Source organism: Archocentrus centrarchus, chromosome 11 (genome assembly GCF_007364275.1).
Source record: "Archocentrus centrarchus isolate MPI-CPG fArcCen1 chromosome 11, fArcCen1, whole genome shotgun sequence".
In the NCBI taxonomy this organism is placed as follows: Eukaryota; Metazoa; Chordata; class Actinopteri; order Cichliformes; family Cichlidae; genus Archocentrus; species Archocentrus centrarchus.
In genome coordinates, this window is record NC_044356.1 from 454,163 (window position 1) to 454,557 (window position 395).

Sequence of the window (395 nt, forward strand, 5' to 3'; positions counted from 1 at the left end):
GCTTGCAGCCATACCAACCTGAACATGCCCGATCTCATCTGATCTTGACTGCTTAGCAGGGTCAGGCCTGAATAGGACTTGGATGGGAGACCACCTGGGAATACCAGGTGCTGTAAGCTCTCTGGTTCTCTTCCGCAGCATGTCTTTTGTCCTGTCTCTCTCCCCTCAGCCCAACCGGTTGTGGCAGATGACTGCCCCTCCCTGAGCCTGGTTCTGCTGGAGGCTTCTTCCTGTTAAAAGGGAGTTTTTCCTTCCCACTGTCCCACAGTGCTTGCTCACAGGGGGTAATTTTGACTGTTGCGTTTTCTTTGTATTTTTGTAGGGTCTTTACCTTACAACATAAAGCGCCTTGAGGCGAATGTTTGGCGCTATATAAATAAAATTGAATTGAATAT

General features: G+C 48.6%; 1 pseudogene; it reads left to right on the top strand.

Annotated features, from left to right (window-relative positions):
* Positions 1–119, top strand: LOC115788838 (uncharacterized; annotated as a pseudogene).
* Positions 120–395: the final 276 nt, after the last annotated feature.